Source organism: Nomascus leucogenys, chromosome 15 (assembly GCF_006542625.1).
Source record: "Nomascus leucogenys isolate Asia chromosome 15, Asia_NLE_v1, whole genome shotgun sequence".
Taxonomy (NCBI): domain Eukaryota; kingdom Metazoa; phylum Chordata; class Mammalia; order Primates; family Hylobatidae; genus Nomascus; species Nomascus leucogenys.
Genome location: NC_044395.1, coordinates 26,331,927 through 26,357,047, shown reverse-complemented (window position 1 = coordinate 26,357,047; position 25,121 = coordinate 26,331,927). Strand labels below are relative to the sequence as shown.

Here is a 25,121-nt window from a genome sequence, read left to right as displayed (position 1 = left end):
CAAGTGACGGCGTTTTGGGGAGTAGGGGTAGAGACACATCAAGGAAGATTCCTAGACTTCTGATTTACATAAGTGCATAGAAGATGCCACTCACAGATATCATGCATATATAATCTTTAAAAAACCAAAAGTTAACACTGCAAAAACTTAACATTACCAAAACTTTAATAACACCTTTAACATCACTCATCTTCAGAGCAATCATTAAGTATTTGCATAATATTATGTTTTCCATCCTTTAATATTCTCCTGATCCAGGACATTGAAATTTTTCTTTATAAATATTGCTGTAATAAATATCATTGTGCATTTTCTATTTTGTTTTTGAGATGGCATCTTACTCTATCACTCAGGCTGGAATACAGTGGCGCAATGTCGGCTCACTGCAACCTCCATCTCCCGGGTTCAAGTGATTCTCCTGCCTCAGCTTCCTGAGTAGCTGGGACTACAGGTGCGTGCCACCATGCCCAGCTAATTTTTGTATTTTTAGTAGAGACGGGGTTTCACCATATTGGCCAGGCTGGTCTTGAACTCCTGACCTTGTGATCCACCCACCTCAGCCTCCCAAAGTGCTGGGATTATAGGTGTGAGCCACCGCGCCCGGCCGTGCATTTTCTATTTTTACAGTGTCTCTGCCAGACTAAAGTAGAATGATTGGGTCAAAGAGTCTAAACATTTTTGTGATTATTTTAAAGTTAAATTTTATTTTTTCTAGAGACAGGGTCTTACTCTGTTTTCCAGGCTGGAGTGCAGTGGTGCCATCATAGCTCACTGCAGCCTCAAACTCCTGGGTTCAAATGATCCTCCTGCTTCAGCCTCCTGAGTAGCTAGGACTACAGTTGCACGCTACTATGCCCAGCTAATATTTTTATTTTTTGTAGATATGGAGGTCTCTACAAAAGGAGAGAGGTCTCACTCTGTTGCCCAGGCTGGTCTCTCACTCTTGGCCTCAAGTGATCCTCCCACCTTGGCCTCCCAAAGTGCTGGGATTACAGGCATGAACCATGGAGCCTAACCCTTTTTGTCATTCTTTATACATACTACCAAAATAGCTGTACCAATATCACATATGCCAGCAATGTACAAGTCTGCCACTAGGCATCTTTGGAAGACAAGGTATTATTATTTCAAGTATTTTAATTTTTCTAATGTTTTGGTGGTACTCTTTATAATTGTTAGTAATTATTTTTTTTAAGAATCTTTATTTTTTTGTTTAATAAAATATGTTACATTTCTTTGATAACAGGAAGGTTTGAACCCTTCCCTTATGTTTGTTTAGTAATTACACTTTGTGACTTGGCAATTGTGTGTTTTGTCAATTTTTAAATCAGTGTCTCGGCTGCACGCGGTAGCTCATGCCTGTAATCCCAGCACTTTGGGAAGCCAAGGCAGGTGGATCACTTGAGGTCAGGAGTTCAAGACCAGCCTGGCCAACATAGCGAAACCCCATCTCTACTAAAAATACAAAATGAGCCGGGATGGTGGCGGGTGCCTATAATCCCAGCTACTGAGAAGGCTGAGGCAGGAGAATCACTTAAACCCAGGAGGCGGAGGTTGCAGTGAGCCGAGATCGTGCCACTGCACTCCAGTCTGGGCGACAGAGTGACACTTTACCTTTAAAAAAAAAAAAAATCAGTGTCTCAGAGTTCTTTATTGGAATAAGAAACGTTTAATTAAAAAACCAGCTCATTTTTCTTATGTATTTTAAATAAGAAACTTTTTGACTTTTTTTTTCTTTTTTTCGTCATCATCTTATTGTGATAAGATTGACTTTCATTTTGATTAAATTTTGAATGTTGAGCTGTACAAACCTGACTCTGGATAGGGCTGTTGGAAGTAAAACATAAATAATCCGTGGATATGTTTATGCTAGTATTTGTTTCCTGAAGATAGTGAGAAATGAAATTCAGACAGTAGTGGCACGCAGATACATGAAGGGGGCAAGATTTTGAAGAAATTCAAATATTTTTAAAGCAGAAATATTTTTAAGGATAACTCTGGGGATGGCTGTCAGGAAAGTGATGAAAAGATACAGTTGTCAGCCAGAATATTCAAGGTTCAGGTAGTCGATAATGGCATCATGTTTACTATTACCAAGGAAGCAACACAGAAATAGTTTTGGCCTTTGATGTAAGGGTGACCCAGGAAGGGAAACGATGACATAAAAGTCTAAATTCAAACTCTCTGGGTACCTGTAATTCCTCTTCTTAACCCTACACACCCAAGAGCCCTATGAAGTATAATTTGTACATTGACAATGGTTAACTGAGCTTCTGCTACTAAAAGGGGCACAACAATGATAAAATCAGTGGTCTAGATTCATTCATTTACTTAAAAAAACTATCAAATATGCTCAATATTGGCAAGTAAGAAAAAATTCTAAACATGAAGTGGAAGTGTGGTGATAAAACTTGAGGACAGTACTTTCTATTTCCTCTAGCCTCAGTTTGACAAAGATAACATTTGTTTGTAAGCAGAATTCAACCAACTTCTTAACCAGCCTGCACAACGCTCTTCCTCTTCCATGTGGGCTTGTTATATGTTCAGCGCCAATTGGGACGTACCATCCACTTTATGCCAATGAGAACCTCAGGGTTGAGAATGACATACATACAGGGAAATTACTAATACACAGCTTGCCTGCCTAATTAGTCCAGCTTGACTCAACATATCACAAGGGACTGTTGTCTACACTTCTAATTTGTTTTACCCTGAGGCTGATCAACTTGATTAAATTAAATCAGGTCTTTTCTTGCTAGGCCAGAGGCCCAGCCCTCTGCTCCAAGTCAAAATGTCCTTGCTTCATTCACATGAATCTGTCTGCGAAATGCTGCCTTGGATTTCACCCTAGCACCTCTGGAACACACCACTCCTCTTATGTTCCTATTCCTGAGTTAAACTTATTTTTCCTTTACTTGCAGCCTTGAGTTATGACACCCTTCCCCCTGCTCTTCTTTGACTTTCCCAACTTAGTCCTTGCTGACCTTTGCTTGTCATTTTTGTTTGACTTTATTCTGAGCAAGGCTTTGTGCCCATCTTTTCTCCAGGACAAATTAATTATGGACTAACCATTTAGAACGTGCTCAGTAAATGATAGCTCTCCATTTATCTCCCAGTCGTTGTTTGTAAGTAATTCTTTGGCCCCACTTATCTGCTCCTTGTTAATGATACCCTCCCTGGCCCATTCTTGAGTTCCTATCAGATAGGAGACAGAGCCCAGGAGTAGTGTCAGGTTCTTGCTGGGTGATCTTGGCCAAATATTTAACTTTCTTAGCTTTTCTTTCCCCACTTGGCAAAGAGGAATAAGTGATGGGTAGATTGTTTGCAAAGAATTCCTCCACGATTCCTATCATTCCTGGAGGTACACTCCTTGGCAATGTGACTTTTTGCCACTCTTAAGAGGCGAGGTCTTTTTTTTTTTTTGAGATGGAGTCTCTCTCTGTTGCCCAGGCTGGAGTGCAGTGGCGCAATCTCAGCTCACTGCAAGCTCCGCCTCCCGGGTTCACGCCATTCTCCTGCCTCAGCCTCCCGAGTAGCTGGGACTACAGGCACCCGCCACCTCGCCGGGCTAATTTTTGTATTTTTAGTAGAGATGGGGTTTCACCGTGTTATCCAGGATGGTCTCGATTTCCTGACCTCGTGATCCACCCGCCTCAGCCTCCCAAAGTGCTGGGATTACAGGCGTGAGCCACCGTGCCTGGCTGAGGCAGGGTCTCTTTTACCTCTTTCTTAGTGGTTGTCAGGAAAGGGGATGAACAGGTACAGACAACAGCCAGAAAATTCAAGGTTCAGGTAGTCAGTGATGGCATTGTGTTTACTATTACCAAGGAAGCAAAACAGAAATTGTTCTGGCCTTTGGAGTAAGACTGACCCAGGACAACTGCTGTTAAAAGGCACCTTCTTTCACCTCCTTCTGGAATCTGGGCCAGACTTGCACTTGCTAAGACCAATAGAATATGGTGGAAGTGAAACTGAGACTTCTGAGTACAGGCCTCAGTGGATCTTACAGCTTCTGCTCTCTTCCTCTTGGGACCTTGAGACTTCTGTATAAGGAAGCCTGGGTTAGTCTCCTTGAGGATGAGACCATACACAGAAATAGGCCTGGCAGAGAGCCATTGCCAACTACTCAACACGTGGGTGAAGGCATCTTAGACCATCCAGACCCGGCCAAGCTGCCATGGTGCCCAAAGAGTGATCCCCAGCAACCCACCCAGCTGAGTCCAACCCAAATGTCTAGCCCACAGAATGGTAAGCTAATAAACAGAAGCAGTTTTAAGCCTTTAAATTTTGGGGTGAGACTGGGAGCAGTGGCTCACACCTGAAATCCCAGCACTTTGGGAGGCTGAGGCAGGCAGATCATTTGAGGCCAGGAGTTTGAGACCAGCCTAGCTAACATGGAGAAACTCTGTCTCTACTAAAAATATAAAAATTAGCTGGGCCTGGTGGTGCACGCTTGTAATCCCAGCTACTCGGGAGGCTGAGGCAGGAGAATCGCCTGAACCTGGGAGGCAGAGGTTGCAGTGAGCCAAGATTGTGCCACTGCACTCCAGCCTGGGCAACAGAGTGAGACTTCGTCTCAAAAAAAATAGAAAAATAAATATAAAAATAAATTCTGGCATGGTTTGTTATGTACAAATTGAAAAAAACATGGATACAGATAAGGTTATCTTGAAGATACCTTCTAGTCTAAAATCTATGGTCAGAAAAGCCTCAACACTCCTACATCACATCCAAATCATTGACAAATCTTACAAAGCCGAAAGAGGTCTCCAGATATAATCTGGCCAAACACCCTGTCTTCGGGTGAAATCATACCAATAAAAAAAATAATAACCGATGATATGAATTGAGCTCTTGCCATCTGCCGGACTTTGCAGTTCTTATTGCCAGTCCTCACCCTAACACTGCTCCAGTATCGTCCTCATTTACAGAGAGGACATGGAAGTTCTGCTGGAGCTGCCATACTGAGACGCGAACCCACACGCCTCTGAGTCTAAAACCCATGTTCTTCTAACTGTATATCTCATTGTCTATGGGTATTATTAACCCCACTAAGAAACAATGCAATTGATATAAACTTACAGTGATTTTTGCCAATTAAACAGGCAGTAATGAGAATTCAAATATGATTGAAGAGAGAGCAGTTATGCAAGTTTTGAAAACAAACAATTCCCTAAGCCAGGAATAGCTTCCCTTTTCTTGTCAGAAAAATCTCAAATGTTTCTCAGAATAGTTCCCTTTATCAGCTCCTCTTGCCAAGGGCATCCATTCCTCTTTTGGATGTTCTCACTTTTCTGTTTATCTCCTCTCTGACATCTCTGACATTTCTCCTTCACTTTTCTTACTCCCTTGCTTCTGTTACACATTGTTTTTTTTTCTTTTACAGCTGATCTTCGCTGACCTGACCGTCTTGTTACACCTTGTTCTCCTTCTAGGCAGCTAAGCACCCCAATCTCTATCAACCCTCCACTCCAGCCTTTAAGGACATCTTGCCAAATAGTCCCTTGATCTCCTACAAGTTCAGCCATCAGCCAATCCCAGAATGAAGTTTCCAATTACATTGAATCCTATGAAAGTGACTTTGTCCCTTGATTTGCAGATCAAAGCAGTATTAAAGTTTTCCTCCCACACAGGAATCCAGACATAATTTTGTCATACTGCCCAGCAACCACGACACACAGAAAAGCACAAATGGAGAGGATGAGGCAGGAACTGTATCCCGAGTCAGAGCTTAAACGTCGGGCCAGTGTCATAATGGAAGATGGATCAGGATGTCCAAGCGAGAGCCTTTTCAAAACCCTGAAGCCCCAAGAGACTCACCATCTGGGGAAAGTGTGGCCTTTTGTTCTCCTACTTTAGAAAGGTGATACTTCCGCCGGGCGCAGTGGCTCACGCCTGTAATCCCCGCACTTTGGGAGGCCGAGGCGGGCGGATCACGGGGTCAGGAGATGGAGACCATCCTGGCTAACACGGTGAAACCCCGTCTCTACTAAAAATACAAAAAAATTAGCCGGGCGAGGTGGCGGGCGCCTGTAGTCCCAGCTACGCGGGAGGCTGAGGCAGGAGAATGGCGTGAACCCCGGGGGGCGGAGCCTGCAGTGAGCGGAGATACTCCAGCCTGGGTGAAAGAGCGAGACTCCTTCTCAAAAAGGTAACAGGTTTCTTATCGTTCACCCTCCAGGGAAAGCTTTAAAACAACTGTTGTGTGTTCCCAGTCAGAAAGAGGCAGAGTAAAGGAAGAGAAAGCCCTGTGGTTCAGTGGCTGCACCAGCAGCTTTATCATCCAGGGCCTGGTCTCTCTCCCTGTTGATCTTCTGGAAAGATTGTTATTTGAGAGCCTTTGTCCCTGACATCAGAGCCTGTTCTTTGGTTCAGCCCACGGCCAAGACTCAGGGAGGGGCAAGGATTAGAAAAAGCAAGCAAGTATATTGAAAAATGTGTTCTTTTCCTAAGGGTAAAGTTAAATCATACACGGAAGTCTGAAGGAAGGGAAGCTCAGAGAAGGAAAAGTGGTAAACTTTATAAAGCAAGCAAGCAACAACAACAGTAACAGCAACAGCCCTTTAGGACTCAAAGAGAGGCAACAAAATAATGACACCAGCTTTTAAGCCAAGCTGGATAATAAGGCCCACTTCAACTCCAAAAATGGCTGTGACAGAGACTGCCTACTCTAGTATAAAAAGCAATATTTTCTGTATTTAAAAAATTGACCATTGTATGGTAGCTCATGTCTGTAATCCCAGCGCTTTCGGGAGGCCAAGGTGGGAGGATTGCTTGAGCCCAGGAGTTTTGAGACCAGCAACGTACTGAGACTCCGTCTCTACAAAAAACCCCAAACAAACGAACAAAACTAGCTGGGCGTGCTAGTGCGTGCCTGTAATCCCAGCTATTCAAGAGGCTGAGGGGGAAGAATCTGAGCTCAGGAGGTCAAGGCTGCAGGGAGCTGAGATCGTGCCACTGCACTCCAGCCTGGGTGAAAGAAAAGAAGAAAAAAAGGCCGGGTGCAGTGGCTCGTGCCTGTAATCCCAGCACTTTGGGAGGCCGAGGTGGGCGGATCACTTGAGGACAGGAGTTTGAAACCAGCCTGGCCAACATGGTGAAACCCCGTCTCTACAAAAAATACAAAAAAATTAGCTATGTATAATGGCGGGTGCCTGTAACCCCAGCTACTTGGGGAGGCTGAGGCAGGAGAATCGCTTGAACTGGGGAGGCAAAGGTTGCAGTGAGCGGAGATCGTGCCACCGCACTCCAGCTTGGGCAACAGAGTGAGACTCTATCTAAAAAAAAGTAAGTAAAAATAAGGATGTGTAATTCCCATCTGGTTCAGATCACAGTGATTGGTCTCTCACCAATAGTCGCCCTTTACCAATAGTCACCCTCAAGAAGGCGCTGTAGAAAAGCCTAGCTGTCCACCCTGAGGTCAGACTTAGGGTTTAAGTGTCAGTCCCTCTTGTAGCTCATCAGAGCTCTTCTGTCTTCCTAGGTTTACATGATCCCTTTTTGAATTTATACCTTTTACCTGAGCCAATTCGGAAATCACCCACTGTCACTTCTGTATTTACCAAATTACACTGAATAACTTGTCATGTGCCTATTTGGTTGTGTCACCAGGCTGTCAGCTCCTTGAAGACAGGTGCTGTGTCTCATTTGTTTTGGTATCCCCAGGGCCTAGCATGGTCCCAGACTCATGGTCGATCAATATATATTTGCTGAATCTAGGGGATAATAAATGAGGTCTACCAACTTATTCTGCCATTATTGTGAAGCAGTTCAGTTGATATTTGACATAAGTGCAAGATGTGGTCCTGTACACAAATTAAAATCATGTGTGTAAAAAGTAATTTTTCCATAGGAATAATACTGGAAAGCTAATCATAGCTAACAGTTACCGAGTGCTTGTCCTGGGCCAGGCATGTTACACATATTAACTAATTTAATCTTCATAAGAACCCTTATGAAGGTAGATAATATTATCCCTATTTTACCAATGAAGAAATTAAAATACTGAGAGGCTAAATTGAAATCAGACTTCCTGGGATGAATGTGGCCCCTGACCTTTTTTTTTTTTTTTTTTTTTTTGAGACAGGGTCTTGCTCTGTTGCACAGGCTGAAGTGCAGTGGCGTGATCTCAGCTCACTGCAACCTCTGCCTCCTGGGTTCAAGTGATTCTCCTGCCTCAGCCTCCTGAGTAGCTGGGATTACAGGCATGCGCCACCACGCCCAGCTAATTTTTGTAGAGATGGTGTTTCGCCATGTTGGCCAGGCTGGTCTTGAACTCCTGGCCTCAAGTGATCCTCTTGCCTCAGCCTCCCAAAGTGCTGGGATTACAGACGTGAGCCACCATGCCCAGCCGCTCTGAACTTTATTAACTGGGTGTGATTTTAACCTCTCTGTGCCTCAGTTTGCACATTTGTAAAGTGGAGATAAGAGTAATAATATCTCCTGGAGCTTTTGTGAGGATTACTAGAGTTAATGCATGGAATGCATGTGCCTGGAACAAATGAAACACTGTCATTGTGACCTGTGAAATGTGCAGGATGGGTGGTAAAGGTGGTGGAGGGATAATGGAGTTGGAGGGTGGGAATTATGTATCACCACTCCCAACACAAAAGAGATCTATGGTAATAAAGAGAATCATGGCCGGGCACAGTGGCTCAGGCCTGTAATCCCAGCACTTAAGGAGGCCGAGGTGGGTGAATCACTTGATGTCAGGAGTTTGAGACCAGCTTGGCCAACATGGTGAAACCCCGTATCTGCTAAAGATACAGAAAAATTAGCCGGGTGTGGTGGCACCCTCCTGTAGTCCCAGGTACTTGGCTGGCTGAGGCAGGAGAATCACTTGAAGCCAAGAGGCAGAGGTTGCAGTGAGCCAAGATCGTGCCACTGCACTCCAGCCTTGGGTGACAGAGTGAGACCCTGTCTCCCCCTCCAAAAAAAGAGAGGGAATCATCCTCAGTTTTCCTTACCCTGTAAAGAAACTCAAAAGCATCAGCTATTTGGCAAAGGCCCAACAGATCCACTCCCAGATTTCTATGTCGTACTTAAATCAACAGCATGATCATGAGAAAACAAACTACAGGGCAGATGTTCACAAACACAGCTTAGATGGCAAGCTTAAGACAAGCGGAGTGCACTGGGCAAGGCTCACTGCCTGTCGTCACCCGGCTAGCTCTCATACTGCACTGAATGCACTGGCTGATGCCATGGTTTAGGCCACACAATTGCAAGAATATTGCATGTTCTTTATTAAAATGTCTAAAAACACATACTATTCCAAATCTGAATAAGGCATACTATTCCAGCATACATGAACAGCTTATACTTTTATTTATCTTAAACCTGGATTCTAGTCTAATTTCAGAAAATGACCATTTATTGATTCAACTAACATTTATTGAGCATTTACTATATATCATACACTGTTCTAGCAGCTTGGAATACATTAGTGTACAAAAGAGACAAAGATTCTCACCTTTCTGGAGCTTGCAGTCTAGCAAGTATCTCCATAGCCACCTCCCTGGCCCAAGCCACCACCATCTTTCACCTGGATGTCTGCTGGAGCCCTGATATGGTTTGGTTGCGTCCCCACCCAAAATCTCATCTTGAATTGTATTCTGAATTGTAATCCCCACGTGTTGGGGGGTGGGACCTCGTGGGAGGTGCGGTTTCCCTATGCTGTTCTTATGATAGTGAATGAGTTCTCAGGAGATCTTATGGTTTGTAAGGGGTTTACCCCACTTCACTCGGCATTTCTCTCTCCTGCCGCCATGTGAAAAAGGATGTGTTTGCTTTCCCTTCCCACTATATTTGTAAGTTTCCTGAGGCCTCCCCAGCCATGGGTAACTGTGAGTCAATCAAATCTCTTTCCTTTATAAATTACCCAGTCTCAGGTATGCCTTCATAGCAGCATGAGAACTGACTAACACAAGCCCCTATCTGTCTCCCTGCTTCACTCTGGCTCCCCTTCCATCCAGGCTCTATACAGGAGCAAGAGTGATGGACAAAGAACAAAATTCCAACAAAATGAGTTTTAAAGATCTAATTGGCATTTATTAGCGATTCATGAATTGAGTAGCATCTTGCCTGGCAGAACAATGGGTTTTTACAAGATAGCTTGAGCAGGAACAATAAAACGGCATAATACAAAAAAGTGGACTGATTAACATCAGGCTACTTCAGGTTACTTTCCTTGTAAGGATTAAAGCAGGGGAACCTTCCTTATCATGCGGGCGTTGGCTGGGCCCTTTGAGATTAGTTGTGAATCTGCTGTCTTTTTTTTGTTGTTGTTGTTTTTTGGAAAAGTTGGACTATTTGGGGATTTGCCTGTTTTTGTTTTTTAAGTTTCAGTTTGATCATGTGGCACTTAAAAGTGTTTCCACTTTGGTTTGATCTATTGGGACCTAGCACTGGAGAAGGTCAGTACAAAACAGTGGCATCCAACCAATTTTATTATTTGTTTTGTTTCGTTTTTGTTTGTTTGTTTGTTTTGAGATGGAGTGCTCTGTCACCTAGACTGGAGTGCAGTGGGGCAATCTTGGCTCACCGCAACCTCTGCCTCCTAAGTTCAAGCGATTCTCCTGCCTCAGCCTCCCGAGTAGCTGGGATTACAGTAGGCATGCGCAACCATGCCCAGCTAGTTTTGTATTTTTAGTAGAGATGGGGTTTTGCCATGTTGGCCAGGCTGGTCTCAAACTTCTGGCCTCGAGTGATCTGCCTGCCTTGGCCTCCCAAAATGCTGGGATTACAGGCTGAGCCATCAGGCTTGGCCCCCATCAATTTTATTGAACATGATTTTTTGTAAATGTAAGATATATCATGCCATCCCCTGCTTAAATCCCTCCAGAAGCTTCTCATCATGCTTAAAATACAATGTTAAACTCTGTGGTCTTCAAGGCTGCATAGTGTCTCACCTTCTGCCTTTTCTACCACTTTTAATCACTCCTCTTTCCTCTCCACTCAGCATTTAGCTTTTTTCCCTCTTAACAGGCCAAGCTGGCTCCCACTGGGCTTCAGTCTTGTTCCCTCCATCTGAAGGGAGGGAGCTCTTCCCCATTTTGTCACATGGCTATGCCTTTTGTGCCATTTAGGCCTTAGCTAAAATGTCACATCTTTAGAGAGGCCCCCTCGGCCCTCCAAAATAGATTATTCCTTCTCCCATATTCAGTTGCTTTCTATCAAGTTACTTGGTTTACTTCACTTTTCTTTTTTGTTTGTTTGCTTGTTTTGAGATGGAGTCTTGCTCTGTCACCCAGGCTGGAGTGTTTCCAGAAAACAAGACAGACAATGTCCTCATGCTTGTAGATTATATTTTAATGGGGTACAAGAGATATAATCAATAAGAAAGTAAATAAGTGAAGAAATTTCAAAAGAAGATTAACAAGATTAAGAAAAGAAAAGTAAACCATGATCTCGGCTGATTGCAACCTCCGCCTCCTGGGTTCAGGGAATTCTTGTGTCTCAGCCTGCCTAGCATAGCTGGGATTCCAGGTGCCCGCCACCACGTCTGGCTAATTATTTTGTAATTTTAGTGGAGACGGGTTTTGCCATGTTGGCCAGGCTGGTCTTGAACTCCTGACCTCAAGTGATTCGTTCTCCTCAGCCTCCCAAAGTGCTGGGATTACAGGCATGAGTCACTGTGCCTGGCCCTCGTTTACTTTTCTTAATCTTGTTAATCTTCTTTTGAAATTATCTTCTTCACTTATATACTTTCTTATTGATTATATCTTTTGTACCCCATTAAAACATAATCTACAAGCATGAGGACCTTGCCTGTCTTGTTATCTGGAAAGATGTCTGACATAGGGTAGGGACTCAGTTAGCCCTTGGTGAACAAGTTAATGAATATGAGTTTGGGAAATTCTCTTTTCTCTGGACCTGCATTTCTTCACCCACAAAATTAGGGAGTTGAACTAGAGGCTATCAAGGATGCTTTCCCACTTTTTATTTTTTACTTTTTTTGAGACGGAGTCTCACTCTGTCACCCAGGCTGGGGTGCAGTGGCATAATCTCAGCTCACTGCAACCTCTGCCTCCCGGGCTCAAGCAATTCTCCTGCTTTGGCCTCCTGAGTAGCTGGGATTACAGGTGCCCACCACCATATCCAGCTACTTTTTGTATTTTTAGTAGAGACAGGGTTTCACCATGTTGTCCACGCTGGTCTTGAACTCCTGACCTCAAGTGATCCCTTTGCCTCAGACTCTCAGAGTGCTTGGATTATAGGTGTGAGTCACTGCGCCCAGCCCCCACTTTTTAAACTTTATTTTATTTTTTTAGAGACAGGGTTTCTCACTATGTTGCCCTGGCTAGCCTTGAACCTCCAAGCTCAAGCTATCCTCCTGCCTTAGCCTCCCAAGTAGCTGGGACTACAGGCACATGCCACTGTACCAGACTTCCCACTTTTTGTGATTCTAAGTACACTTTTGCTAAGGTTGCAAAGGGTATGCCCCACTATTTAAGAATGTGGTCAACAAGTCCATGTTTAGCTCAGATCTCATAGTTTCTAACTCTGTCTCCCTTGGGCCTCTGTATTTCAGCCTGGGAAGTCCCAGTTTGGTATATTGTCCTCTTGTGTCTGCTGTCCTTTCTTTCACTTTCTTTGAACTTTCTGTTGCTCCTGTCTGGATCCATTACATGATTAAAATGAAACGGCTAGAAAAGGACACATGGTTCCAGATTCCAAATGACAATAACTTTATAGAAAATGAAGGCAATATTTGGTATCATTTCTAGTACCTTCATGCTGCTGCTGAAGGTGATGGGAACCTGCACACTGTAAACATATATTGTTTCCGGAGGCGGAAAGTTTTCACTGGGAAACACACTTTATGTGACAGCTATGATGCTGGGCGCTTCCACCTAGATTATTTCATTTAATTACCACAGGAATCCAGTGAAGTAGGTATTATACTCATTTTATAGTAAAAGGAGCTGAAATCATGAAAAGTGAAAACACTTGCCAGAGGTTGTAAAGTGGTGAGTGAAAGAATTAAGCTTCTACCTAGCTCAGACCTCCCTCACCCCACCAGCATGATGATAATTGTTGAGTAAGAACAGTTATTTCCAGGAGCCTGATTTATTCAACCCATGCCTAGAATAAGCCTCCTCTGTTGAGTCTCTGTACTTTTTTTGCATGCTGGTTGTCTTATCACTGGATTGTCAGCTCCCCGAGTCAAGTGTCGATTTCCTGAACACACAGCAAGCAGGGAAAAATATTTGTTGAATAACCGAAAAAATGAATACGAGAGAATGAAAAACTAGTTTTTAGCTTTTGCATCCCTCTTATTCCCCTTTATACAGATGCTCAGACATCTTCCACTGAAACTTGTAGGGCAAGGGTTAATGGCAAGTTGAGTGTCAGGATTCTAAAAGTGCAAGGAAGCTGCTCAGAGCTGCAGAATGGGGACATAGATGCCTCTTGCAAGTCTGGTATACTAGCACAGCTGCAAGGCAGGTTAGAACCATGAAGGTTTTCATCCATAGAAAGAGTGTATGATCTCAACATCTTGAATTTGTTCATTATATTGTTCATGGCTTCTTTCCAAAGACAACTACACCCTAAATTCTGACCACATCCTTTGCACTGCTAGTTATGTAGAGTTAGGTAACAAGATAGAATGGTACATATGAATATGCATCTCTCCTTCATTTTCATTAATAAGAATGCAGAACATCTTTTTTTCCTCATATTCAGGCAATTTAACTCTTATTCTTGGAATCTGTCTTGCCAGGAAGACAGAAACAGCAGCCTACGCTATTTCATAAAGTTAAAGGAAAGTGATGCTCCTATAGATTCCTTCTGTGTCTAAGCAAAAAGGTGACAAGATGACATTACTTTCACTTCTCATACTGTAATTAAAATCCACTATTATTGCATTCAGCTAAATTCACCCTTTGTATCATGCAGTTTTAAGGGTGCTGGGAAACCAAATCAAATCCAACATTCTGGACTTTGCTTTAACTTTAAGGAATTTAATGTGGCAATACGAAACTCTCACCATCCTCCTTCCCACCCTACCCACACACACTGGTCAAATACGCAAGCCAGACGAAAGAACGATAGATCTCAAATAGCTATTTAGTCTTTGTGTTAGGATGCAGAATGCTGAGGAAATGCATGGAGGTTTTCTAAATGTCAGCACCATGAATCTACTGCTCTTGGTTCCCATCAGGGATAGTGGAGGTTCGGAGAGTCCATGACTCGCAAACCACATCTGCTTCAGGATTCACTCACTGGGTCAAAGGAAGCTTGTTTTTTTTTTTTTTTTTTTTTTTGAGACAGAGTCTCGCTCTGTCACCCAGGCTGGAGTGCAGTGGCACAATCTCGGCTCCCTGCAAGCTCCGCCTCCCGGGTTCACGCCATTCTCCTGTCTCAGCCTCTCCGAGTAGCTGGGACTACAGGCGTCCGCCACCATGCCCGGCTAATTTTTTGTATTTTTAGTAGAGACAGGGTTTTACCGTGGTCTCGATCTCCTGACCTCGTGATCTGCCTGCCTCGGCCTCCCAAAGTGCTGGGATTACAAGCGTGAGCCACCGCGCCCGGCCGGAAGCTTGTTGTTGACATCAGTTAAAGCTCATTGGTTTGGATTACAGTTTACTTATTTTCAAAGAGTTAACTTTTGAAATAACCCTTTTCCACATGGTTGTTGCCTTTTCCAATTCCTCTCTGGCAAACAAACCTGCCTTACAAATATGAGTGTGGCATTTAAACCGTTTTTATCCATCTGCTGATAAACCAACTGACCTGACAAACCACTCCACCTCATCAGAAATTACTGAAGAATCACACGCCAAAGGGCTTTAACTTTGAACATTTCCTCTTGAATCCTTGCACTAAATGTTATCATTAGAATGATTATTCTGCCTGGGTGATTCAAAACACACATATTGTTTTCATATGGTATTATCTCATCCAGAAGACCTTGTTAAGTTTTGTCTGTAGATGTAGTCACACTTATTTACCAAAACATACTCCTGAGAACCACTCCTGGAATAATTCTAGAACAAAATCTGTACTTGGGGGTAAAATGAAATACTGCCAGCAGTACAAATGCATGTGTCTACTCCAAATTATGTAACTTATTTACGGAAGTTTGATTTTGTGTAAAAGATATTTTTCTGGTAATGTCATTGTTATACGTTCTTATTATTCACTATCATTTTAACTTTCAGATGCTAGTATCTAAATTCCTCTTTCTCAATCTCAGTAATAAAGTTTGTGATCATTCCCTATCATGTATTAAATAATTCATCATGAAATCTCAATGAGTCTTTGGAGAAAAGGCCTAAAAGAAGCTTTGTTACATGATATAAATGATAATATAACTAACATTGGAGGACATTATGTACTTTAAATAAATGTGTCTCAGTGCATCAAGAATAGGTACAAAATAATTGAACTCAGTCTGTAAACAATCAGCCTATTTCCCAAAAATGAAAAGACATGTCAATACAAAGAAGCAGTAGTGCCAGGTGTGCTTTATAGAAGGAAAGAACTGTTTATTTGGTATATGTTTATGGGTGTAGCCTATTATTTATTAATAATGGCCTTAGATTTTAAAAGACATCAACTATTTAGCTTTGAATCCCTTCGACGTTATTGGCATAGAAAAAGAAATCTGGATATCTGATTCCCTCCATCTTGTTTTGTTTTGTTTTGTTTTAAATCATTCTGGCATCTCTATTCTCTTTGCCAACACCCAAAAATAGCACTTGATCAAGCCACAGAAGTAATAAATTAAGCATGGTGGTAGATCTGTCTGAAAGAAGTGGACCACTTTTCTAGCAAACAGGTATCCCATGAAGTGTTGGGAGTCTGTCCTACTCACAGTAAAATGGTCATGGGTAGTTCCTGTGCTTTGCCTCATGGGATCCAACATTTTTTGCATTCCTACCCTAATTACCCAAAAGCTAAACATGAGCAAGAATGCTGCCCAGCGAATTCTATTTGTTCTATTTTGGAGAGTGATTAACAACTTAATAACATCTTTCCTCTTGGCATGTCTTAAAATCATAATGACAAGTAAGACAAACTAAAGTGACATGGCTGAGAGACACATAGCGAGAAGGTATTGAGCAGTACCATGAAGAGAAGCCATGAGGCACCAGAGTCTTGAACAGGAAGAAGCTATGGGGCAGAGAGGAAACTTGCAAGAAGAAAATCAGCCCTGGCAATGAGAGTAGGGAGAAGCAGAACAGAGAAGCCGGGCCACAAGCCTGTGGTTACCAGCCTGATTGATTGATTGGCACCAGAATGCTGCAGTATTCTGATCAATATTCCGGTTCCTGAGGACTGACCGTGCAGGGCTGAGGCCGTTTCCTGTGTTTCCTTACTTCTCCATTAGATCCTGACAATAAAGTGCCACTCATCCCTTGAGGAAACTGCTCTATGTTCCTTGTCACCTGAAAGAGCATAATGAAAACATCCAGCATGCAGAAATTTGTTCACAGAGGAATTCTGCAGCATTGATTGGGACAGGAAATTTCTTTTTTCTTTTCTTTTTTTTTTTTTTTTTTGAGAAGGAGTCTAGCTCTTTCACCCAGGCTGGAGTGCAGTGGTGCGATCTCCGCTCACTGCAGGCTCCGCCCCCCGGGGTTCACGCCATTGTCCTGCCTCAGCCTCTCGCGTAGCTGGGACTACAGGCGCCCGCCACCTCACCCGGCTAATTTTTTGTATTTTTAATAGAGATGGGTTTCACCGTGTTAGCCAGGATGGTCTCGATCTCCTGACCTCGTGATCCGCCCGCCTCGGCCTCCCAAAGTGCTGGGATTACAGGCGTGAGCCACCGCGCCCGGCCTAGGAAATTTCAAATGTCAATAAAACTGACTTTGCTTTGCCATTATACAATTTTTTCTGTGTTGATTTTTTTTTTTTTTTGTAATTATGAAAGTAAAATTACAGCAGGCCGGGCTAGGTGGCTCATGCCTGTAATCGCATTACTTTGGGAGGTCGAGGTGGTGGATCACTTGAGGTCAGGAGTTTGAGACCAGCCTAGCCAACACGGAGAAACCCCTTCTCTACTAAAAAAAAAAAAAAATACAAAAATTAGCTGGGTATGGTGGTGCATACCTGTAGTCCCAGCTACTAGAGAGGCTGAGGTGGGAGAATTGCTTGAATCTGGGAGGGAGAGGTTGCAGTGAGCTGAGATCTCACCACTGCACTCCAGCCTTGGCGGCAGAGCAAGACGCTGTTTCAAAAAAAGAAAGAAAGAAAGTAAAATTACATTCAATGCAAAAGACTTGGAAATTAAAGAAAAAACTTGAAGAGGCCGGGCATGGTGGCTCAGGCCTGTAATCCCAACACTTTGGGAGGCCGAGGCAGGAGGATCAAGTGAGCCCAGGAGTTCAAGGCCAGCCTGGGCAACATGGCGAGATCCTGTCTCCATTAAAACAAACAAACAAAAACTTGAATAAAAGAAATCACTCATACCTCCCACAGTCAGAGATACTGCTGTGTGTGTACATATGTTCATCCATGTGTTTTAAAGCAGTAGTAACAGGACTAGGACTCTGTCTCAGTTTTAGCTAAAGCATGAAAGCAAGAGGTTCAAGACATCTAAGGGAGTTTTGAGAGGACCAATCAGGAGAAATTGCTTTGTGGGATTTTTAAAAACAAACAAAACCCAAGTCTCTCTAGTTAGGGTTTTAAGTCCCCTTACATGCATTGACTTGGAAGAGTGAAGACAGAGGGAGGATTTGTGAAGAGGCTTTCTCTAGAGCCAGGGAGCTTAACTGGTACGCCTGGAAGAGCTTAATCTTGTCCCTTGTGGTTTGGAGGAAAGGTAGACTGGTATCTGCCTCCTGCCTGAGAAGTGTGAGTTGGAGAAACTGGGGCCTGCCAGTTGCTTTGACTGCAGAATGAAGTGCATAGCTCAGCTGTCAATCAGTCCTCATCAGGGTTTCTCAGGCAACCATGGTATGAGTGTGTCCCCTGGAGAAGATGTGGGCCCCAGGAGAGGCTGAGGAGGCATGGGGTTCTCTTAGTTCATGTCTGCTAGAGTCGGCTCCAGGAGTGAAGAAACCTGAGTAGAAAGAGGTTGTAGGTGAATCCCTGGATTCCTAGCACAGAGCAGGGGAGAGCACATCATCTGCATGGAAAGAGCTGCTGGGGAACAGTGCCGGGCCACGGGCCATCTCAGCAAACCCCAGACGAGCACACAAGAGAAGAGGCAGATTTAAACATCTGCCCTACCCAGAGAGTGTGATGCCACCTCACAACCATTCTAGTCAAGCAACAGCTTTTCTGCATGTTGTTTCTTCCATCCAAACTTAAACCTGCCTCCCAGCCACCCTCTGGTTCAAGCCTGGAACAGTAAAAAATCACCATTGAAGGGGTGGAGAGGCAGAGGCTGATGGGGAAAGGGAAAAGGATCGAATCCTTTTCACTGTCCTAGGCGTTGCTCTGCAGCAAGCGGTGGCTGTGTGAGGGGCTGCTCCTCTGAATAAAGCTGGGATGAATCTAGGCCCATAGGTTCTAGTTATCATCGAATTGAGACTGTGTTTGTGTCTTAAAGTGACCAGAAAAGTCAAGGGACTGCCTTTGTTTGTATCCAGTGGCATTTAAAGGGATAGTAGGAGACGGCTGCACATGGTGGCTCACACCTGTAATCCTAGAACTTTGGGAGGCTGAGGTGGACGGATCACTTGAGGTCAGGAGTTCGAGATCAGCTTGGCCAACACGGTGAAACCCTGTCCCTACTAAAAATACAAAAAAAAATTAGCTGGGCATAGTGGTGGGCATCTGTAACCCCAGCTACTCAGGAGGCTGAGGCAGGAGAATTGCCTGAACCCAGGAGGCAGAGGTTACAGTGAGCTGACATCACACCATTACACTCCAGCCGGGGTGACAGAACAAGACTGTCTAAAAAAATAAAAAAGAAATAAAGGGATAGTAAGAGACACAACTAAAGATGTTTTCTTATTATATTCCGTGATTCCTACTTGCTCCACATGTCAGTTATGTATGCCTGCATTTTCAAAAAATGCTCTTACCCTATGCGTGCTGTTGTGTAGTCTATGTTTCCCATTTAGCATTACGTTAAGAATGCTGTGCTATGTCAGTATTCTACCACTGCATCTCTGTACTGTAACATATGATCCTACTCCCCTCTCGTTGGAGTTATTTCTAATTTTTTAGAGTCATAATGTTGAAATAAATCCAGTTCAAAACTAGCATTATTCCCACCTCTGGTTTTCCTTAGAATTAATTTCCTTTATGTGGAATTGCCAGGCCAAATGATGAACATGTTTTAATGACTTATGAACTATATCACATGAAATTACTCTGGAGAAAGGTTGTATCAAATTTTGCCTTGTGTGACAGTCCATTTCCCCAAGTCCTTGCCAATATTAGTTATGTCCCTTCTTTTTGATCTTTGCTAATCTGATAAGCCAAAAAAAGTTTTCTTTTTTTGTATTTCTTTGATTACTAGAGAGGTTGAACATTATTTATTATGTTTATTGGATATGTGTAGCTTTTTTTTTTTTTTTTTTTTTGATGGAGTCTCACTCTGTCTCACCCAGGCTGGCAGGCTGGAGTGCAGTTGTGAGATCTCGGCTCACTGCAACCTCCGCCTCCCGGGTTGAAGCTATTCTCCTGCCTCGGCCTCCCGAGCAGCTGGGATCACAGGCACCCACCACCATGCCTGGCTAATTTTTGTATTTTTAGTAGAGATGGGGTTTCACCATGTTGGACAGGCTGGTGTCAAACTCCTGACCTCAGGTAATCCGCCCGCCTCCGCCTCCCAAAGTGCCGTGATTACAAGCCTGAGCCACCATGCCTGGCCTGTAGTTTTTGATAATTTATCTGCTCAACACCTTTGCTGATTATTTTAGCCCAGGTACCATTTAAAATATTGGTTCTATGAAATTCAAGGTAAAGAGCCAAGCAAATGGCAAAATTGGCAACTCTTGGAATTTGCTTCCGAGCGTAATTGACAGGCCAGTCTATTTCACACTAACTGGGAACTCAGATTGGCCACTACAGCACACCACACATCAGTGCTGAATGTTGTCTTCAACACACCCAAGCTTCTTGGTTGTTTGCTTCCTATTGCTCTTGCCTTTCTTCAAGTTGCATGATCACTACAAAGAGAGGAATAATGTGGCTGAACCACACAGACATTAGTGTCATAGACACTCTCTGTCACTCTCTTCATCTTTTCCCAGCCAATTGCCCTGGGCTGGCATGGTAGCATAAAATCACGGTCCGAGCTTACCTGAGGGTGCTGGGCCTGGATGGTGTGGATAATCAGGGGAGGGGTTCTAATTCCTTTATTATTTGGACTGATCAAATAACATCTATGTGTCTCATCTTCCTCATCTGTAAAGCTCAGTTCTTTATCACCAGCCCCATGCTTACCTATCTGGACTTGTTTCCCATGACTCCGTCATTTAAACCCTGGGTGCCAACCATTCCAAGCACTTTGCCATGCTCTCTAGGCAATTTTCCAAGTTTCTCTTTTGTTTACAATGCCCTTTCTACATGCTCTTTGTCACACGATCTAACTTGTGCTAACACTTAGCTAAAGGGTTGAAAAAGGCCTTTTTGAGTGAGGAAAAAAAATCCAGTTCAACCATAATGAGCAATTAAATGTGTAAGGATGATATGAAGACACTAGGAAATTCAGGATCTATTGGCGGAAAAAGATATGTGCAAAGTAGCTATGATATAACACAGGACATGGTTGATAATATTAATAGAAAATCAAGATTCTTGCTTTAGCATTATGAAGAAGGATAAGATTAATTCTAGCTAAAGGCTAGGAAAGCATTCATGAAGACAGGCCTGAAAAGACAATCAGAACTAGACTTGCTGGGAAATAAACTCCACTAAGGCTGGGTCTGAATCTATTATTGTTCATCATGAGTGATACTCATTCCCCAGTGAATGAGTGGATAATATGGAAAGTAGGTAAGGTGTGCATGGAGGGGGGTGGGGGAGGGGAATAAATGGGTGAAGGCTTTCATCTGCAGACTTTCCTTCTGAGTGAAGGAAGCTTTGTTTTTGTTTTGTTTGTTTTAAGTGGTTACAAAGTTTTTATTTGCTGGCCTTGCATCAAGAGAAACTGAACAAGTGATGAGGTTGATTATTATCTATTAATAGTTTTATTACAGTCTTGTGTCACTGGGTTATAAATAAGAATTCCAGGCCAAGCAAGGTGGCTCATGCCTATAATTCTAGAACTTTGGGAGGCCAAGGTGGGAGGATTGCCTGAGTCCAGGAGTTCAAGAATAGCCTGGGCAACATGGCAAAACCCCATCTCTAAAATAAATAAGTAAATAAATAATCCCAGCCGCTCCAAAATTCTCTCATTTTCCTTGATAGATGCATAGAAGAAGACTCAATACTAGGATCATGCAAGTCTTCTGGAGGCTTCCTATGCTCTCATGTAAAGAATGAGACTTGGAGGGGAAACTAAAGATTTCCTTTTGTGGTATTTTACCAGTCACTCAACACAGATAGCACCAACACACTGCGTGATCACTCCCTGATGCAACCTATTCAGCTGAGAGCCAGAGCTAGGGAGAAAGGGGCCACAAAACCCTTTAACACAGATTTAACTTCTATTTTTATCAGAAATGATTTCATGCCTCTCTTCTATTTAACATTTACAGAATTCTAAAACAAAAACAGTTAACTTAAATCTCAATCTCTATGTGCAAGGTTGTTAAAAATTAGTGAACATTTAGTAGAAGTTACTGATGGTGAACAGATGGCTAAGGAGGGGAAGAGAAGGAAGTCAAGTGGGACGAAATCTGACAAGCCAGAGGTTATCCACAATAAACAAACACCAGCCTTCTTTAGGACTTTAGTTTCCAATATTGATATGAACAGTCTTTCTGAATTGAAGGTTTACGTATTCCAACTCCTGATTATAGCACAATAAATGTGTTATGTAGAATTGGTTTAATGGAAGCATTAAGCCATAATTGGGAGTCATTCTCCTTTACCTACCTCCCACTTATCCACCTGCCACTTCAACGCCAGCCTCTATGAAGTTTTGCCTAATAATTTTAGCTCCTATCCATCTTTCTCTTCTCCAAAACCCTACCTCACTGCTGTCCATGCCACCCCTTAAGTACTTAGCCATGCACAGCCTTATATTCTTGTTTGAGTTCTCATGTCCTGTCCTCCCAAACAGACTATACATTTCTTGGGTCCCATACTTTGCATTTACCATAGCAGATTTCATAGCCCATACAGATATTAGGCCTTCAAAATATTCATCAAGTATTTCTCCAATAAAAATGAAAACATCACAAATCTTGATCCCCCAAATGTTAAATGGGACTTAATTAAACTAACATCATGATAAACTGGAAACAGGCATCTCTTTCCTTTACCCTTGTGCCTGCTGAAGATATTATTCTCAGCCTCGCTGTTTTAAACTCAGGGGTGTGTGTTCAACACATTTAAGCAAATTCTGGAACACCAAAGCCAAGCAGTCTCCCAGGGGCTTCATCCGGGCGCACAGCAGCTTACCTGGTGGGTGTTGGGTAGCACACAGTAGAATGGCGGCTTTGTCTCTCTTGAGTGACTCTGGATAAGCTTCAAAACCAAAATCCACAGTGCCCTATCCTGGTGGGCAGAATACACTGAAGACAGGGGGTTTCCGACTAGCTGAAGACAAAACACCCTTCTGCTGTCCCCGTACCAAAGGGGAGGGTGCCGGTGAAAGCCAGCTTGTTACTGCTTCAGGGAGGAGAAGCAGTTACTGAAATAAAGTGTCTTATTTTTTTGGGAGTGGGGGAGGGTGTCTCAATAATCAGTTGGCCTTAATTATTTTTGCTTAGAATAGGAGAGATAAAGCTCCTGACTGAAGTCCAAAGCTGCAGGGGAGGAAATGACCGGGCGCGTGGCTTCCTCTGGCTCGCTGGGCACCTGCTGCCTGGCAGGCTGCTCACCATAGCTGGCCGGCGTGCTGGTTCCTAAGAACCAATCAGTTCCCTCCTCTACTGTCAGGTGGCTGCTCTCAGCTTCTCTCCCAGAAGTCCTTCACCAGGCCATCTGGAGCCGAGGAACAAGTTCCAAGCTCCCTTGGCTGGAATTCTGCTTTGAAATCTGTCCACACCTCCCCCCAACCCCCAGTCTTGGTCACAGGCCTAAAATTTGACCTCAATCGCTGAGAAATAATGTACAACAAGAGATATGCCTTTAAATATTTCAAAGTTGATGGAAGAATTGATATCCTTTAGTATTCAGATATATTACCTTAGTCTGGAATCACAAAGTATAGAGTCCACTTGGACCCACTCGTTTCACCAGTAGGTCAAATGCCATAAACTCATCAAAGTCAGAAACCTGAGTTCATATGAACTCTCCTTTCTCCTTCCTCCTGCGGCCAGTCAGCCACCAAGCCCTGCTAATTCGACTTTCCAAATATTTATTAAATCACTTGCCTTCTCTTCGTCCCTAATTGAGGCCCCTAAACACAATTCTTCCCTAATCCAGGCTTCACTCGCCACCCATAGCCATCCACCTAATTTGACCTTGTCATTCAGTGACTCTAAACGTTTCAGTGGCTCCTCCTCCCCTCCAGTTTTGTCAAGCTCAGGGGCCTCGGCTTGGCACACAGGTCCACGTCCCACCCTGCCACCCCTAGCTCACTCTTTTGCTTGTGGCTTCCTCTCACGTTGCACTCTGATGACATTCACTACTGATGGTGTCTGCATCTCCCTGTAGTCTTTCACATCTTTATGGCTTGCCTAATGTTCACTCCACTTGCTGTTCACTTCACCTTTATTCACCTGTCACCTCCTTCAAGACTCAGTTCAGGCATCACCTCCTCCAGCAAGTCTTCTCTGAGACTTCCCATGAGGTTAAATGACCTCTGCGGCCCTCTGTGTGACTATCTTACCATTCATCACGTTATAGTGAATGTACTGTTTTTATTTATTTATTATTATTTTCTTATTTTCTGGAGACAGAGCCTCTGTCTGTCACCCAAGCTGGAGTGCAATGGTGTGATCTCAGCTCACTGCAACCTCTGCCTCCTGGGTTCAAGCGATTTTCCTGCTTCAGCCTCCTGAGTAGCTGGGATTGCAGGCGCATGCCACAATACCTAGCTAATTTTTGTAGTTTGAGTAGAGACAGGGGTTTCACCATGTTGGCCAGGCTGGTCTCGAACTCCTGACCTCGTGATACGCCCTCTTCGGCCTCCCAAAATGCTGGGATTATAGGGGTGAGCCACTGCTCCTGGCCTGAATGTACTGTTTTTAAACCCACCTCCTTCACGGCATTGAAAGGTTACAGAGAACATTTATATATCTCCGGTACCAGGTTCACAGTAGGATCTCAAATATATCTGCTAAACAAGTGAGTGCTGTTGAACAGAAGTGTTATTGAATCATGATATGGAAAAAAAAATCTATGGGGCTCTCACTTTACAGAGGAACACGGAGGTCCCTACTCTGACTCCTGATGCTGTGAGGCACTGGCAGGAGGGTCTTGGGACAGTGACAGGTTCCAAAGACAACTGCCTCAATGCTGCAAATGGAGGAGCTTATCATACCTGGCAGCTCCAAGAAAAAGGTAAAATTGCAGTGCTATTCCCAATGCTTAATGTTGATGGTTGACCTACAATCAAAAACTCCAGATAACTGTCTACCTTCCAGAAAGGAAAGCAGATCTGAGCCAAGAGAGTAACCAGGGCCTGGTCTGCCTCCTGAAATGGCCCAGGCTCCTGGAGGTGTGGAATATTCCAGCTTTAGGAGACTGCCACTTGTGAGTGTCTGCAGCACCTCAGAGATGCAGTTCAGGTAAGCTGAGAACAGAATAGCATTTTATTTTTTATTTTTTATTTTTTTGAGATGGAGTCTCATTTTGTCTCCCAGGCTGGAGTGCAGTGGTGCAATCTTGGCTCACTGCAACCTCCGCCTCCTGGGTTCAAGCAGTTCTCCTGCCTCAGCCTCCCAAGTAGCTGAGATCACAGACACATGCCACCATGCCCAGCTAAGTTTTGTATTTTTAGTAGAGATGGGGTTTCATTATGCTGGCCAGGCTGGTCTCAAACTCCTGACCTTAAGTGATTTTCCTGCCTCAGCCTCCTAAAGTGCTGGGATTACAGGTGTGAGCCACTGTGCCCAGCTTATTTTTAAGAGATAAGATCTCACTCTGTTGCTCAG

The 25,121-nt window shown here is 43.6% G+C and overlaps 1 protein-coding gene across 3 annotated transcripts in view; it reads right to left on the bottom strand.

Moving 5' to 3' along the window:
- The window catches only part of EXPH5 (exophilin 5), an 85,395-nt gene that overhangs the window by 37,633 nt on the left and 22,641 nt on the right, over positions 1 to 25,121 (bottom strand). The window contains exon 1 of one of the 3 annotated variants that reach the window (XM_030829241.1): positions 22,480 to 22,819. The exons of the other annotated variants lie outside the window; for them this stretch is intronic. The gene's annotated coding sequence lies outside the window, so the exon portion shown is untranslated. Of the gene's footprint in view, positions 1 to 22,479; positions 22,820 to 25,121 lie in introns of those variants that run through there. 3 annotated transcript variants of the gene reach the window in all.